Raw genomic sequence first — 18468 nt, 5'->3', positions numbered from 1 at the left:
CTATTAAATAGTTAATTTGAAAAGATTAATTTATTTAATTTGTTTCGTATTCTTCTATTAATTAACTTAATCAAAAAAATTTATTAATTAATTCATTTAGCTTTTCTTCTAATCAATTAATTAAATATCTAATATTTAATTATTCTTCTATCCACTATCTTATAGTCCTCTTAATTAAATAATTTCTTAATTATTTAATCTCCCTTTTCCAACTCCCCTCATCTCCACATAACTTCTTCTTTGCCAACTCATCCATCATGTGGCTAAAGATATTAACATTTAATTAATATTAATATGCATTATTATCTTCAACATTCATTCTGTTATTCAAATAATGTGTACGTACACACATTCCTCAACCTTCCTATATTCTCTCCAACCTCCCTACATCTTTGGAGGAAGTTGACTTCACTTGTCCTCTTATCCCTAAATATTCTCCAACTATCCTATATTCTCTCAGTCTTCATTCTTAGTCAAGGTGAGATGAATGACACTTGGCTTCTCCTTCCACCTTTTCCTCCATCCCGTAGGTGTAGGAGGAACATCTTCCACCTTTCTCTCTCACATCTCAACCTCTTGCTCATAGCCATCCAAATTGCAAGATCTAATCATGACCGTTGATCTCTACCACCTAGGCTTATGCACTCAAAAATCTATAAATAGAGGTCTCCTAAGCCATTTTTGAAACTAATAGCTAATCACATAGTCCTCATTTTGCATCTGTGAGTTTTGAGTTTAAAGCAATTTAGCATTTTAGGAGTTTTATCATAGCATATCATTATCTTTGCATATTAGCTTAATATCATTTAGCATATCAATCAACAACCAGTTATCTGTCCATTCTTCATATGCCATCTTGGAAGCTACTAGTGCTTGTCTGAGAGCAAAATCATCTGCAACCAAGAACAATGGGGTTAGGACACAATGAGACATAATTCATGAAGGTATAACAATTTCATTTTCTTTTCTATTTCATGTTGTTTCATTGGTTGAAACTTGAGTTATATTTGCATGATAGACTAATGAGTTTGCAGGTTTAATCTCCAAGGTGAAACTTAAGTGGATACATTTTGGTGCCCATCATGGGGCTCATGCCTTGCACCTATCCTTCTAATACCCTGTCTTATTCTCGTAGAAATCAATTTAATGCATTTGTAACTCAGATTCACACCTATGCGCAATCTGATAGCGCATTTACTTAATAGGACAGCGCTTGTACGACTTTGGTTAATGCATATGTTAAATAGGTTAGCGCTTTTGATGTTGAAATCACACATTTAAGCAGTAGAATAGCGCATTTGTGACGTAGGGCAACACATTTATTCTGTAGAATAGTGCTTTTATAGTTTAGAATCACACATTTATAGTTTTAGCGCTTTTGTTCTATCAAACTGTAATTTTTTTAAAATTTTACAATTTCTTAGCTAACATACTTTTGTAGGTTCAACCATCCAAGACCAGATTTCGGAAAACTACTAACTTATGTGCATGCAGGGTTTTTTTTGAGCAATTTTCCATGCATTTTCTCACTTAGTTTAACTAGGAGTACTTTGGGAAGTAAAAAAAAATCATACATGTTTCACCTAGCTTAACTAAGAGGTAAATGAATAGAATGCAACTTGCATTGTGTGTTTTTAGTAAGGTAGTTGCACATAGGTAATCAAAAGGGTAAAAGAACCATTGTCTACCATGCTAGTTTGAAAGTAGTAGGTGAGTATGCTCTCACCCTGATACGGTGATTATAAAACAAGACCTTCTTTCATTTTTCATGTTTTACCTTTAGAGGGTCTGCCTTCCCGAGCTGCCTTGAGGGGGCCAATGAGAGGGGAATGACCCAAGTGGAAATGAGCTAATACCGAGTCCTTCTAATCCACTCTAAATACATCGTGTCTATGATGAAAGTCATAGACAACATGTATTGATTAGTTCATACCGACACCATGTTTCCCCATAAACCCTATGGAGCGTAACCTCTATAGGCTGGGAACCTTCTATATTTATAGAGTGTAGAGTGTCGCATGTATGACCACATGACCAGAAGACCTTACTAAAACCCATTTGTATTAGCTTCCAAAATCCTTCTAATTGTTGGCACAGGAGGTCGAACCTCTAAAGTGGCTCACACACATACGGTTCTTAGTAGAGATATGAAGTTTGTCATGGGGAGTTTTCATGGAAACTGGTGCTTGGTTGCCCCGGAGAAGTGAGTGCCAAGGGTGGAGCCAGTGGGGTCAAGCCCCTAAATATCCGCTCTGAATAGCGTAGCCTCGAGGGAAACCCTATGTGAGATTCAACAATTATTGTCTCAGCCTACCATAAGACTTGTGCTTGCTTATGCACTTTTCTTTCTAAATATTGTGTCTTTTATGTCTGCAAAATATTTTCAAAATGCTCAAATTTTTTTTTAAAAATCATCATCTGGAAATGAGTTAGAAATCTAAGAACTTGCTGGAAAACTGAGAAATTCTTTAAATAGAGTCAGAATCACGCATTTGTTGCATAGAACAACACATTTGTTGCGCAAAAAAAAACTCTTGATCAACAGTATAGCGCTTTTGACCTTTAAAATCATGCTTTTGCTCAACAAAACAACACTTTTACAACTAAAACAACATTTTTACACCTTAGTTTAACACTTTTATGACATAGAGCAATGCTTCCATTGGATAGAGCAGCGCATTTGTTGCACAGGTTAGCACTTTTGAGCAAAAGGTTAGCACATTTGTTTTCCCGCATTTGAAACAGTGAGCACTTCCACATATTAGACCAAAATTTCAACATCATCTTCAGATACCCTTTTTAGAGTAGATTTGTCTTCAACTATCACAGGTCTTCAAGCTAGTCAAATGATTAACTTATCAATCAAATAGGCTTTTTTCCAAAAGTTTTCATAAGCATAAAACATCCAACAAGTTAGTGATTCAACCATCTCAAGTGCAAATAAATATCATTATCAGTTTCATATCAGGATATATCAAATCCTTTATCATGAAACTTGATCATATCAACCTTTGTTCATTATCTTGGATATATTGTTCCTCTTTTGAACTAGGTTTTATCAAAATCAATATTGCACTCACATTGGAATTAAACAATGTGAAAATCATTAGATGCTTATATGACTTTTAGATATCGCCTCAAGAAGAGAAAACCAAGTTGGAAGGCTATCTTGAAGAAGAGGAAATTCTTATACATCAATTGCAAAATCTTACTAAAATATAGAACATTCCTACACTGTTTTCATCACTATTTACGTGGTTACGGAATAGAGTTTGACATAAAACTTTTGCAAGCACATGTCTTTCAACAAAAAGACACCTTATCACAACACACTAATAACAGTGGTAAAATCAACAAAGCTTATCTTCTTAAACCAGTGATTACCTTTTGAGTTGCATTTAGAAAATCAAAAGTTAGGAAATTCAAATCAATCACATGCTAGTTTGGACTAGAGCTCAATACGAGCAATTCAAAAGACAACAAAAACAAATGGAAGAGGACAATCCAATGTTTCATCAATTTGGATACACAAATGTTGATGAAGAAGCAGTAAATAACACCATTAGAGACCTAGAAAAATATTATAAATTTGACAAACTAATGGAAAAGTTATTGGGAAAACAAAAGGAACAGTACATCCTAATGTTGGCAAATTCAGGAGCTAAATTACCACAAGATTTTAATGTAGAAGTTTTGAAACAAGATGCAGGAACAAGTAACAATCAAAACACTAATGAAATCAATAACGAATATGTAAATCGAGTAAATCATGAGGAAACAAGAGGGGATAGAACAAGAAAAGACTATGATGATGCAAGGAACCAAGATGAAACAAGAAGAGATTGTGGTGACAGAAGAACCCACGTTGATAATCCTTTGTTAACTCTCGCTCAACAAATGCAAACCTTGCAACAACAAATACATGATATGCAGAATGGAACAAGTTCTAAGAAATACTCATTGGAGGACATTTGTCCATATCCTTTTGACAAGAATTTAAACATGATACCATTCCCACAACATTGTGAAATCCCTAAATACGATAAATATGATGGGAAATCTGATCTTCAGGATCACATTAGGGAATTTTGCACCATGAGTATGGAGTTTGCACACAATGAAACTTACTTGATGCGTCTATTTCCTAGAAGCTTAAGCGGACAATCAATGGAATGGTTCTCAAGACTACCATTTAGGATTAAATATTTTGAAGAACTTGTGAACAGATTTATCTCACAATATTCTTACAACATAAGGCATGAGATAACAATGATAGATCTATGCAACATCAAGCAAAAGAATGGTGAACCTTTCATGGTCTTTTTTATAGCGATGGAGACGAATGTTCAATAGATATCCAAGAGATATACCCGATCAAGAGATAATGGATATATTCATTGACAACCTTACCAGTGAAATGAGTTACCATCTTAAAATGCAATGTCCTCCTTTTATTTTTTTGCTATAACAATCAAGAGAATAGTAAATCCAATTCTTTCTTCTCCAATCCTCATAGGAAATTCACAAACATTGGGGAACCATTGGAATCAACTTTGAAGACTCTTCTTGTAAATAAATTGATTACCTTACCAAAAGCAAGAAATTATGAGCCTCGAGCCAAACCAAATTGGTGGAATGACAATCATTTTTGCAACTATCATCGAAACAAAGGACACCAAACCAATGATTGTCAAAGATTGAAGCACCTTATTCAAGACTTAATTGATAATGGAACTATCATAGTGGATGGTCATAAAATGAATGAATCACATCTAGCATATTCAAAACTCCACTCCCAAATTATGAAAAAGGTGAACATTCCAACCCAAAAGATGACAAGGGCAAAGCTAAGGTAAATTATACTTACACGTATGATGATGTGGTAAATGTCATCATTGTCAAAGACAAAACACCTTCAAAACCAATCAACGCCATTACAAGAAGAAAAGAGAAGGTTACATTTTTGGGTATAACAAATGAATCAACATCCACTTCAAGACAATACAACTCAGTGGAACAATTGCAAAAGATACTCGCTCAAATTTCAATTTTGGAGCTCCTAAAAGTTTCACCTATGCATAAGAAAATATTGGAGAAAGGTCTAGTAGAAACAACAATCTCAAAATACCTGGATGTGGATCAATTCCAAAACATGGTGGGACACCTCATAAATCCACATTGCTTATCCTTTTCTAAAAATTATGATGCATCCTTGCAACACCCTCATAATGCTCCCCTACATATTGAAGTCACCATTCATAAAACCCGTATCAAACGCATACTCATAGATGGTGGAGTTGGCTTGAACATTTGTGCATTAAGTTTAATAAAAGCTTTGGGATATTCAGAAAATGCAGTGGATCTAAAGAAGAAAATAACTATCAAGGCTTATGATGAGGAAAAGCATTCTTCTAAATGGACTATAGTGTTACCAATCAAAATAGGACCTGTGGAAAGAGATGCATTGTGCCAAGTTTTAGACTTGAATTTATCTTATAACATTCTTTTAGGAAGACCACAAATTCATGACATGCAAGTCGTTCCTTCTACCTATCATCAGTGTGTAAAATTTCCTCATAATGAACAAGAAATCACTATAGCAACAGACTCCAATCAATATTGCAATAATTTGAAACCAACGCAAGATGCAAGAGTTCAACATAATAGAGAAACAATATATCCCACTAAAGAAACTCAAGAAAAATTATGGGAAAAATTTGAGAAAAAGGTAAAATTAAATGATGAAGGAATGGGAAAGTATTCTTTGCATAACTTACAACTTTCACCTAAATCATATGGAAAACCTACAAATGCTTAACCACAGATCCCATATAAATTAGTTGAAATGTTTGATGGAGAATTTATTAGAGTTGGAACACTTGCAGAGGAAACTGAAGATAAGGAGATCCTTAGTTAGTTGTACAAAGATGAAAATGAAACCATAGCAACAACTGTAGAAGTTAATATTCCCACAAAATAATATGGCAATGGTTAAAAGATCATGCAAAAGATGGGATATGAAGGAAAAGGACCAATTGGCAAGCAACAAGAAGGTATTTCAGAACCTATTTGTCCTCATACACAATCTAAGGAAGATAAATCAGGACTTGGGTTTTCTAAATCAAAGCAAAGGCACCACAATTATCAACATCCAAAGTGGTGAAAGAAAGCAATCCCTAAAGAAGAGCCATGGAAAGAAAAGCTACATCAAGCAGTAGAAACAATAGCTAACAAACATAATCAAGAAAAATATGAGAAACAACAGGAAGAACTTGCTATCAAAAGAGAAGAAGAATCTTGAAAACACGTCCAGGGAATACAAGCAAGCACAGAACCCGATCAAGATATTCTAGAAGCAGTGAAAGAATAGATGGTGAAAATCAAAGAACTCTTCACACCATATAACATTCCTGTTAGGTATAGTGATGTGATTCTAGACAATGGTTCAGAAAAAAAGATTCAAATGAATATGAATGGGGTCCAGATCCATCATCTGATGTATCAAGTGAAAAAAATAATGAGGAACAAGCTACTGTTACAGGTGGGGACACACTTTTCACAAAACAAAGAAAAGAGAATGAGAAAGATCAAGAAATGACAACATAGGAAACACAAAATATCATATCTATATCAAATATTGAGTAAGAGATACCAAGGTATGGAAGAACTATAGAATAACTAATAGAAAGTCAAGAAGGAATGACTATTAGTCTAGAAGAAGCTGAGTTCGAGAGAAGACAAAAGATAATAAAAGAATATTCTATACCATGTGCACAATTATGTCAACTTCAAGCCACAAATGAATCTATTGAAATTGACCAAGAAGGAACCTATAGTATCAAATATGTATGTGTTGATATAATTCATTCGTTTGAGGGACAAACGTTAGATGATGAGTCACTTGAGAGCGAATTGTAAAATACCAATCCTGATTTTGTTAGAGCTAATTGGAGAGAACTTGGAAGAGATTATCCTCAAGAGAGTTCTATCTATGAGATAACCTATTCTACACCAAACTATGATTATTACACCATGAACTTTGAAATACCCAACAATGACAATAACTATGACTTACCCATGCTTCATCCAGAATTGATTGATTAGGATAACCTAGAAAACCTTGAATTGGATGTCTTTTCCAATGATAATGACTTAGTCGTATATTTTAATACCATTGAACCAATCACACCTAAGATATCTTCCACTGATGAATCGAGTAACGCTTCTTGCAGTCAAGAGAGTGCCAAACTTTCCAGTCGCAAAAATGAAATAAAAGAAGACAAAAGACCTAGTGTTGAAAACCATTTCATGGCAACACTAAATCAATCAAGAGGAAAAATAAAGGACGTATCTGATGGTGAAAACCTCCTTGAGGCGCTAGAAGATGGAAATTTTGACATCCTCCCTACATATTTTTATGAGAGATCTGCTATATTGATAGAGCCAACAAAACCAATAAACATTGGCACAACAAAGGATCCCAAGATTCTTCATCCTGTTGCATCATTATCAGATGAAGAAAAGAAAGACTACATAGAATTCTTCAAACAAAGGCAGATAAATTTTGCTTGGTCCTATGCAGACAAGACAAGACTTGATCCAGATCTTATCATGCACCATCTCAATGTGGATCCAAAAGCAAAACTAGTTAAACAAAAGCTAAGGAAGATGCATCCACATATCACTCTTCTTGTCAAAACAGAGCTAAAGAAACTATTAGATGTAGGTTTCATAAGACATGTTGCTTAGCCAGAGTGGGTCTCAAGTATTGTACCAGTATCCGAATCGGATAAAAGCATAAGAGTCTGCACCGACTTCAGATATTTGAATAAAGCATGTCCCAAAGAAGATTTCCCACTACCCAACATTGATATAAGTGTTGTGATGCTAAAAATGTGGTAAATAGAAAGACATACACATATAATGAGACAATAAAACATAGTGGAGAGCTTAATTGAAAACTAAATTAAAGATGCAAACCATAAGCCTTTCTTGAAATGTCCCATTTTCCTCTATTCTTGAGGACCTTGAAGGTGTTGGATTGATTGGCTCTTAGCAGAGCAATGACCTCCAAAGTGAAAACTCAAGAGTTGAGTAGCTACTTGATCATGATTGATTATGCAAATGATGTGATATGCATGATCTAAGAAACTAGATTAACATGCTATGATTAATCCAAAAGTCTAATTACTAGATAATTGAAATGAAAATTGCCTATAGTAATGATGCTAAAACTATGAATGCAAGGGATCCTTATTGCTCCAAAATGAGGGATATTTATAGGAATTCCAAGGCCAAAGATGAGGTGGCAGGAATCGACGGTCCAAATCTGATATGAAGATATCAAGGGGCAAGATTGAGGAAGTTGGAGAAGAGGTTGGAGGTAGGGACACTTGTCATCTCTATGATGACAAGTGTCAAGGAGCCTTGCTCATGAGAGGGCAAGTGTCCAAGGGAGAAGACATGTGGCAAAAGTGCCACGTGTCTCAAGGGGAGAATATCGACACCATAGGAGGTTAGGATAAGGAGGTTAGGATAAGGAGGTTATGATGTGTAAGATATGATAGGGTTAGTTAAACACAAGGTTAGGTGGAATGGGTTAGGTTAGGTGATGGTTAGGTTAGGTGGTTAAAAGTTAGGAACCATGTGCTCATTTGAATTTAGAAATTCAAATAATTTGGAAAATGATAATTAATCTCAACAAACTTGAGTTTGTTAATTTTAATTAGGGATTAGAAGAATTGATTTATATGGGGGGAATTAATTAATTTAGAATTAATTAATCAAAGGGGGATATGAAATGAACTATGTAAATAAATCATGTAGATTTATTTACTAGTAGATGAATAGAGAAATTAATCAAATTGCTTGTGAATTCAATTAATTGGGAAGGGCGATTAATCAAATAATTGTGTATTTAATTAACTATCTCCAGACCATTTTTAGGTGTATACATTTTGCCCCTCTTTGAAGTGAGGTGTGATGATGCGTTGATGTGATATTGGTTCAATAGGATGCCCCAACCATTGATTGCTAAGTTGTGATATGATGATGCCCCCTCGGGAGATCAATTGAGATAATTGAGCTTTGGATTTTTTGGATCTTTGCGAAATTGATTTCCTGATAGATTATTGGATGATTCCTGCAACTGTGGTTGATGAAAGTGCGAGTTCTTTGATCACTTTGATGTGGTTCTTGATGTGATGATTGATAGAGTTTGATTGAATTGATAAGATTGATTAGATTGATAAGATCAAGATCTAGTCTGGTTTCAGGAAGGACACCTCTTGTATAAGACAAAGATGATCAAAGCGTCTGGTTTCAGGAATGATATATCTTGTATAAGACTTGATCAGAACATTTGGTTCCAAGAAAGGTACATCCTATATAAGATATTATAGAATAGATCAGATGAGATCGATTGAAAGAATTGATAAGATTGATTGGATAAAGAATTGATAGAATTGATAAGATTGATTGGATAAAGAACTGATATCATGTTGCGGGAAGATTTAGATATGCTGATGTGGGTTCATTTGAGGAGGTAGCATAAGATTTGCGCTGGGTCGACAATATTTGGAGAGAGATGAGTCATCGTTCTGATTGTGTATATACCTATGATGATACATTGATGATTCATGTGATAGATTTGGCCTTGGATAAGATGAAATTTGTGATCCTATGCAAGAATAAAATGCAAGCTAAATGCAAATGCAAATGCAAATGAAATGCAATGCGGCGATTGGACCGATCATGTGGTCATTGCTTTGTTTCATCATTAAGCCTTTAAAATGTGGGAAGTGAGTGCAAACATCAATAGTATAATTGAACCATGATGACCTGAGCACTACTTTCCTAGGTTTTGATATTGCAAGTTAGCACATGCATCGAGGTATAATTGAACCAAGATGACCTGAGTGTTGCTTGCGTAAAACATGCAGTATTAACCATTTCTATATGCGAGTCTGAAATGTCTTCTATGATACTCCGATGATCATATCTTGAGACAACTTTTCACATATTAATGATTAATTTACAGACAACAGACAAGAAAAATATCATGTTCCTTCCTTGTTCCTCTAGTCAAAGACATCCTGGAGTCACTTAGAAATCATGGTAGCGAAAATCAAGATAAAATAGTTGAACCATTATTGTCAAACTGTTAAAATCATGAGTCAAGATATATCATCCATTGATATGTGTTTGTCATGTTTAGATTGATATGTGATAGTTGATGGTTGACAATGTGATCTTGTGTTCAACGTTGGATGTGTCTCAGTTTTTGCTTGACAAGAGTTGCCTAACTATTGTTCTACCTATTTGATTAAGCTCAAAATGATCAAAATTTTTGCCCCCAGCTAGGTTCAGGATTTTGCCCCTAGTCTAGAAACAAGCCTTTATTATGATATATACAATGATCCAAACCATGACGAGAAATCACCTGGGATGCCCGCGTATGTACAAAGGCTTTATGATGGATATGAACAACACTGATGGAAATGAATACAAGCAAAAGGATGCATGAACCAATACATGGAAGAGCTAGCTAATAGATAGCGCCCGTTTGCCAGGTTTTCACCATCTTTTTTTATTGCACTTTTTCTCATATTTGATTTTTTAATTTTTTTAATTGTTTTTCACTGTTTTTGTTTTTTTCTGCTTTTTCACTATTTTTGGATTTTCTGTTTTTTCACTATTTTTGGATTTTTCTACTTTTTCACTATTTTTGGAGTTTTTATGCTTTTCCACTATTTTTGGATTTTTCTGCTTTTTCAGACATAAAACTTCTTCAGATGCATGCTATTGATGGGTTCCTTGAGCTGATCCCCATCCTATATTGATAGCTGATATGCTCTTGACCCAAATACTGTTGTGACCACAAACAGACCTAACCAATTTGGTTCAAACTTTCCTTTCTTTTCTCGATCTGACTGGTTTCATGGATTTTCCTTTAGTACTAGTTCTCCAACTTGAAAGACTCGTGGTTTGACCTTGTGATTATAACTTTGGCACATTCTTTGCTGATATATCTTCAAATGATCAAAGGCATTTTGTCTTCGTTTATGGATCAATTATAACTCTTGCAATATAGATACTCATTCTTCTGCATCTGGGATAAGGCCTTTTAATGATACTCATAGAGAAGGTATCTGTACTTCTATTGGCAGTATTGCTTCTGATCCATAAACAAGAGAGAAAGGTGTGGCACTTGTTGGTGTGTGGATACTGGTACGGTAGGCCCATAGAGCAGGGTTCAATTGAATATGCCAATCTCTGCCAGCATCATTCATTGTCTTTTTGAGGATTTTCAAAATAGTTTTGTTTGATGCTTATGCTTTCCCATTCCCTTGTGGATAGTAGGGTGTGGAAAATCTATGTTGGATCTTGAATTTCTCACATAGCTCTTGGACATCTTGATTCTTGAATAGTCGCCCATTATCAGTGATAATGGTCATGGGTATTCCATAGCGACATATGATGTAGTTCAAGATAAATGCAACAATTCATTTTCCTATGATATTGATGAGAGGTACTGCCTTAATCCATTTTGTGAAATATTCTGTAGCTACAAGGATGAATTTATGACCATAGGATGAGGAAGGATTTATCTTTCCTACTAGATCAAGACCCCATTGGCAGAAAGGCCAAGATGTTGCCAAAGCATGAAGTTCTTGTGCTGGTGCATGAATCAAATTCCCATGGATCTGACATTGTTTGCATGTTTTAGCTATTCGAAAAGAATCTCATTCCATAGTTGGCCAATAATAGCCCAAGTGTATGAGTTTTTTCAAAAGGGCAAGACCACTTGAATGAGTGCCACAAATGTCATTATGGACTTCATTTAAGGCCTTCTTATATTCTTCTTGTTCAAGACATCTTAAAAGAGTACCGTCCAGACCTCATTTAAGCAGGGTATCTGTGACAAGAGTATAATGGGAGGATTGGCTAATAAAGTTTCTCTTTTGGTTCTTTGACAAGTCAAGAGGGAGGATATTATCTTTCAGTATGTGTAAGTTTGGCCATAGCGGGAGAAATCATGCCCAACAAGGTGACAAATAGTTTGGGAATTAGGACAATTATGTGCAGGGTAAAACAACTCTTCCACCAGGAATTCATAACGCTCTTGATTTTTCTGTGTCTGCAATAGAGAAGCAAGTGTTGCCATGGTGTCAGCTACTTTGTTGTCATTCCTCAGAATCTTCTGAAAATTTATTTCGACAATTTCTTGACATCATCAACCATCTTCTTATAAGGCATTAGCTTTTCATCCTTTATTTGATAATCATCATTGATTTGATTGATGATGAGCTGAGAGTCTCCAAAGACCTATAGCTATGTAATGTTCCACTCTATGGCCATTTTGATTCCTGGGACCAAAGCCTCATATTCTGCTATATTGTTGGTGCATGGGAAGCTTAATTTGTACACTTTTGGAATTGTATGACCTTGTGGTGTGATGAATAGTATGCTTGATCCCGATCCATGTTGTGTTCCATTATTGATGCGTTCTTCTAGACTGATATTCGGGTAATGTATTATAAGATATGGATCCAACCCTAGAATGTCTGCATATGACCATCTTTTGATTTGCCTCCTTTTGAAGAGCTCCAAATATTTTTGCCTTGCTAGTTCTGATAGAGAAGTTGTTGGATATAGATTAGTTGTGCCAATGTCAACTTCCTCTATCGGTTCTATTAGGATAGATGACCTCTCTTGATAAAATTCAGGTAAGGTGTCAAATCTCCCATCTTTTAGTGCCTCGAGGAGGTTTTCACCATTAGATGCATCCTTTCTTTTTACTTTTCCTGATCTAATGTTGCCAAGAAATGGTTTTCAACATTAGACCTGATATGTTTTTTTTAATTTTCCTTTTTGCGATTGGGAGATTTGGCACCCACTTGACTGGAAGATGCGTTGTTGAAATTCCTGGTGAAAGTTGTTGTGGGTTTGATTGCATCAAGATATAAGGATATGGCATGGTCATTAGGAAAAGTATCAATGGTAGTATGTCTTTCATTTTCCTAGTCCATAAGTTCAGGATGGATTAAGGGGAAAGGATCATCCTATTGAATTGTTTCAAATATATTAGGGGTCATGATAAGGTGCCAGAGCTTTCAATTTGTATTTCCATGTCTAGAATGATACTCTCATCAGAATGACCTCTTGCAGGTAGCTCCTGATCGTCCTCAATTAAGTCCAAGTCAACCGAATCTGATTCTGATTCAAGTGGGCTAGTTCCTAATGTTTGTCCTGCATACGCATGAACTATATCAACATCTACTTCTTCCCTGTCAATTTCAAGTTGCCCTTGTTTGTTTTTCCATGATAGTGAATATTCTCCATTCTCTCGATCTCTTAACTGCATTTGTTTTTCCTTGCTTGAAAAAATTGAGGCAAATTATTGTTTCTTGGATTATGTGCTTGAAGATGTTGCCTCTATGTTATGCGGAACAATGACCTCTTGAGCTGGTTTTAGATTACTACAGCACTGCAATGGATTTGAGTTTGCTGAGATCGTGATTTCCTGCCCATTGTATGGAAATTTCAGGCACTGATGACATGTTGATGGAATAGCCTATATGTCATGTATCCATGGTCTTCCCAAGAGTATGTTGTATGGTAATTCCAAGTCTAGAACTTGGCATGATGTGTCTTTCTGCAAAGGTCTCACTCTGATGGGTAATATCATAATTCCTTTAGAGGAATGCTCTTCTTTATCATATGCTTTGAATGTGATTTTTTTCTGGGGATCAACTGCATCTTCTAAATAACCTAGAGAACGAACAAGACTCAATGAGAAAATGTTTAAGCCAACTCCCCCATCTATTAGGACACATTTAACGAGCATTCTATGAATGAGGACTTCAATTTGCAAGGGAGCGTTATGGGGATATTGCAAGGAATCAATGCTTAGATATGAAGGAGACGAGCTTTGAATAGGATCCTCTGAAATAGGTTTGATGGCCATTATGGATATCCCTTGGGGAACTTCATCCTTGGATGTATTGTTTGGTGAGGATGCTATGGAAGGTTCTTGCAAGTGTTTAAGAGGCGTAGGAATAAATGCCTTTGGAGAGTCAATTTGCTTATGGGGGGATGAGCCATTGCTAGACATAGGTGTGTGATTTTGATCTTCCTTGGCAAAATCCCTTAGGGATCTCTTTAAGAGTTGCATAAAAGAGCCACCTTTCTTTGGAGATGCATTTGAATCCTAGTGAGGTTTTGACATAGTTGGATTTTGATTTTGGACTTGTTTGATTCCTTTGATATGTTGACTTGTTATGTCTTCTTCTTGTATTTTGCTTTGGTATGGCATGTTTCTATGATCTTCAGCTATTCTGAATGTTTTTGTTTCCATTGCAAGGATTCAATTGTCTAAAAGGTGTTTCGATAAGTGACCAACTGTCAAGGTAGATATGATAGAATGATATGGTACGAAAAGATAATTCAAGTATTTGTAGATTTGTAAGTTTTTCGATCTTAGTTTGGAGTGCAATGATGATGATTTTGATAAAACCAAGTCCAATAGGAACGATATATCCTACGATGTGGGACAAGGTTATCCTGATCAAACGTTGCAGTTTCGTGATAGAGGATGATAGATCCTGATGAAAAACTATGTTTTGAGTGATCAGTTTATCAAAGAAGGTGTGATGTTGCAATTTGAGATGTTAGATCTTAAACTTGTTGGAGATGAATACTTGAGAACCTTAGTGTGTCTTTATTTGAATCTCTTTTGGAAAAAGATAACCTGACTGAATGACCTGAGAAGATGACCTAGTCTCTATGTTTGACTATCTGAGAAATGGGTTGTTTTTGTTTTCTAATTTTGGTGTAGTTTACTAGAAACACTAACAAAATGACCATAAACGCGAACAAAATGACCAGAAACGCTAACAAAATGACCATAAACGCGAACAAAATGACCATAAACACTACTATATAGACCAAAAACACTAACAAACTGACCAGAAACACTGACAAATTGACTGAGAATGTTGCTATACTTACCAGAAACGCTGCTATACTGACTAGAAACGCTGACAAACTAACCCGAAATACTACTATACTAACTAGAAACACTGAAAAACTGACCAGAAATGCTGAGGAACATACCAAAAAGACTATTTTGTAGTGCAGTGACTCTAAAGTTCAAAATAGTAATGTTTAGACTCAGAAAATTGGGTGTTTGAACTTAGGAGATTGTTGTTTTGACCTAACTTTTTGATTTTCAGACTCAGATAACTGAAATTTAGACCTAGCAAGTGCAAACTAGGAGATCTAGTGTTGAAACATGAGCAATTTGACATTCAACTCAAAAGAGTTGTTGATTAGACCAAGGGAGTTGACCTCTAGACCAAGAGTGTTGACATTTAGATCGGAAGAGCTGACGTTTAGACTAAGAGAGATAACATTTATTCCAAGAGAGCTTAGTCTATAGCATTTAGACTAAGAGAGTTGACGTTTAGACCAAAAGAGTTGATGTTTAGATGAAGAGAGCTGACGTTTAGACTAAGAGAGCTACTATTTGGACTATGAGAGCTACTGTTTGGACTGAAAGTGCGATTGTTTGGACCAAAAGAGCTAATGTTTGGACTAAAAGTGCTACTGTTTGGACCATAAGAGCTACTGTTTGGACCAAAAGAGCTACTGTTTGGACTGAAAGTGCAACTGTTTGGACCATAAGAGCTACTGTTTGGACTGAAAGTGCAACTGTTTGGACTGAAAGAGCTACTGTTTGGACTGAAAGAGCTACTGTTTGGACCGAAAGTGCGACTGTTTGGATTGTAAGAGCTACTATTTGGACTGAAATTGCAACTATTTGGACTGAAAGTGCGACTATTTGGATTGAAAGAGCTATTGTTCAGACCAAAAGTGCGACTATTTGGACCGTAAGAGCTACTGTTTGGACTGAAAATGCCATTGTTTGGACCAAAAGAGCTATTGTTTGGACTGAAAGTGCGACCATTTGGACCAAAAGAGCTAATCTGTTGTGAAACTTCTAAATTTGACAATTTGAAGTTTGAGTTTGCAATTTTTGTTGCATTTCAATGAATGATATCTTGACTTGACTTACAAACACAAAATTCAAATTGTATTTTTGTCCCAAAGGACACATAAAGTGATTGTTCAAGAAGCTTTAAAGAAAGCCCAAGTTTTCATAGGTTTTGAACAATTGAAAACACATCATTCAATCTATCCTAAGGAGATTGGCTTCATTATTAGCTCTTAGCCTACACTTGGTAACCTATCAGCTCACACAACCTTGTCACCCCCTAAAGGGCACCCATGCTTTTGCCTTTGTGAGAGCTAGTGGAGTCCCATTATGAGCCTAACAATAAGGTCTCAAAAGGGGAGTTCACACATATGCTCAAGAGGGACATATGGTGAGTATCTTAAGGAGAGATCCTTCCCCCTCCATGCACTAAGAATTTAATAATGTTTGGAGGTAAACCGAGTAGCTTCTAATTTTAATTGGAACTAGTAAGGGATCCGTTTGGCGTGTTGGGGTATAAACTCAATTAAGAGGTCTCCCAGCCTTGAAAACCAAGGTTTGATATACCCGAAGGTACGAAGGAGAGCTATTCCTAAGCACTACCGTTGACTTGATTTTCATCAAATCACATTTATTTTATAGTGGGTTGGAGTACTTGGCATTAGCTGTTCCCACTTGGGTCATTCCCCTCTCACTGGCCTTAATGGCTTTGGCCTTATAGGCTCCTCGGGAGGGCAAGCCCGCTAAAGATATGCACTATTGAAAGGAAAAGATGAGTATATCTTTCTGATCACCTAAGAAAGGTGAGAGCATACTCGCCTATCATCAAAACACATAAGACATGTTTGTTCATTTCCATTGTAATTAGTCTATGTACCTAATTTAACAAAAATAAGTGCAAAATCCCGCACCTGCAAACAAAGTTAGTAGTTTATATTGCATTCTTTGACAACGAAATGGTTTATGCCTCTGATCTCTCATAATGAGTACTCACAAAACCAACAATCTGCAAATTAGGTTCAGGAAAATGATAGTCCACAAGAAGAAATAAGGAATGCAAAATACAACATTTGCAAAATCAATAAAAAACTAAAAATTCCATCAAATTGACCAAGAACGTCATCATATGTGCCAAGAATGCTGCCAAATGGACCCAAAACGCTAGTCTACACACCAGAAATGCCATTGTGCACACCAAAAACGTTGTTAAACTGACTAAAAACACTATCAAATGTACCAGAAACACTAAAGAACATACCAAAAATGACAAGGTACATATTGAAAAACACTAAAAAAGAGAAAATCATAAAAACAGAGTTGATAAGTCTCCCATAATTGCCATTTGAGATTTCGGGACGCTACAACAGAGACCAAGAACGTGATTCGAGAGGCCGAGAGAGCTAATCTACCCACCGAAAGAGCTAATTAACCTATCAATGAAATTTACTGCAAGCAAACTTGTTAAAGATCAAAGGGGCTAGGCCCCATGATAGGCGCCAATTAATGTGATGCTAAAAATGTGGTAAATACAAAGGCATACACATATAATAAGACAATAAAACATAATGGAAAGCTTAATTGAAAACTAAATTAAAGATGCAAACTATAAGCCTTCCTTGAAATGTCCCATTTTCTTATATTCTTGAGGACCTTGAAGGTGTTGGATTGATTGGCTCTCAATGGAGCAATGACCTCCAAAGTGACAACTCAAGAGTTGAGTAGCTACTTGATCATGATTGATTATGTGAATGATATGATATGCATGATCTAAGAAACTAGATTAACATGCTATGATTTATCCAAAAGTTTAATTACTAGATAAATGAAATTCAAATTGCCTATAGTAATGATGCTAAAACTATGAATGGAAGGGATCCTTATTGCTCCAAAATGGGGGATATTTATAGGAATTCCAAGGTCAAAGGTGAGGTGGTAGGAATCGATGGTCCAGATCTGATTTGAAGATATCAAGGGTCAAGATTGAGGAAGTTGGAGAAGAGGTTGGAGGTAGGTACACTTTTCATCTCTATGGTGACAAGTGTCAAGGAGCCTTGCTCATGAGAGGGCAAGTGTCCAAGGGAGGAGACATGTGGCAAAAGTGCCACGTGTCTCAAGGGGAGAATATCCACACCATAGGAGGTTAGGATGTGAAAGATAGGATAGGGTTAGTTAAACCCAAGGTTAGGTGGAATGGGTTAGGTTAAGGGATGGTTAGGTTAGGTGGTTAAAAGTTAGGAGCCATGTGCTCATTTGAATTTAGAAATTCAAATAATTTGGAAAATGATAATTAATCTCAACAAACTTGAGTTTGTTAATTTTAATTAGGGATTAGAAGAATTGATTTATATGGGGGGAATTAATTAATTTGGAATTAATTAATCAAAGGGGGATATGAAATGAACTATGTAAATAAATCATGTAGATTTATTTACTAATAGATGAATAGAGAAATTAATCAAATTGCTTGTGAA

The sequence above is a fragment of the Cryptomeria japonica genome, chromosome 2 (assembly GCF_030272615.1).
Source record: "Cryptomeria japonica chromosome 2, Sugi_1.0, whole genome shotgun sequence".
Lineage (NCBI taxonomy): Eukaryota > Viridiplantae > Streptophyta > Pinopsida > Cupressales > Cupressaceae > Cryptomeria > Cryptomeria japonica.
The sequence above is the reverse complement of the archived record's forward strand: the minus strand, read 5'-3'. Positions refer to the sequence as shown.